Source organism: Geospiza fortis, unplaced genomic scaffold (assembly GCF_000277835.1).
Source record: "Geospiza fortis unplaced genomic scaffold, GeoFor_1.0 scaffold171, whole genome shotgun sequence".
Taxonomy (NCBI): Eukaryota; Metazoa; Chordata; class Aves; order Passeriformes; family Thraupidae; genus Geospiza; species Geospiza fortis.
Genome location: NW_005054313.1, coordinates 10077347 through 10077979, shown reverse-complemented (window position 1 = coordinate 10077979; position 633 = coordinate 10077347). Strand labels below are relative to the sequence as shown.

Genomic DNA, 633 nt, shown 5'->3' with positions numbered 1-633 from the left:
GCCGGGGACCGGAGGGGACGGGACGGGTCACGCCACGTGGTGAGTCCCTGGGGTGTGGAGAGGGGAAACGCCTCGGCGTGAGGGCTCTGGATGCTGCCCCCGAGGGGGCTGACCGCCCTTTGCACCGACCTCCCTCTCTGCATCCTCTTGCGGGGGGGGATGCGCGGCGTGGGGAGAGCCGCGGTGACCCTGCACATGCGTGGGTGCACCGGGGACCGAGCGGGGCTTGGGCCGCCCTTCTCCCCGATCCAGGCCGCTGCTGGGAGGCTGCGCCGGCTTTGAGGTGGGGATGCGTGGGGCACGCAGCCCTTCACGCGTGGAAACGCAGAGGCAGCGATGCCGAGCCCTGCCTGCCCTCCCCAAACGCACCCCGCGCACCAGAGGGGTTTCTTCTCGGTGCCATCACCTGTGCGATCCCCCGTCCTTTTTCCATCCACTCCACCATATTCCGAATTTTGCAAAAAACCCCACCCGAATGTCTCGCTGTCCCGGTGCTTTCCCCCACGGTGGCGGGGCCGGGGGGTGCCGGGCCGTGTGTCCCCGCTCCCGGCACACGTGGGTAGGGCCGGGTGAGCGTCACCGCGCCCGAGGAGCTCGTATTTATAGCACTGGCGGGGTGGAAGCATCCCGGGG

At 69.5% G+C, this 633-nt stretch overlaps 1 protein-coding gene across 2 annotated transcripts in view; it reads left to right on the top strand.

The window, feature by feature from the left end:
* The window catches only part of SCAMP5 (secretory carrier membrane protein 5), a 7584-nt gene continuing 6951 nt past the window's right edge, over positions 1–633 (top strand). The window contains exon 1 of one of the 2 annotated variants that reach the window (XM_031055938.1): positions 1–39. The gene's annotated coding sequence lies outside the window, so the exon portion shown is untranslated. Of the gene's footprint in view, positions 40–224; positions 284–633 lie in introns of those variants that run through there. The other variant, XM_031055939.1, reaches the window with a different exon arrangement.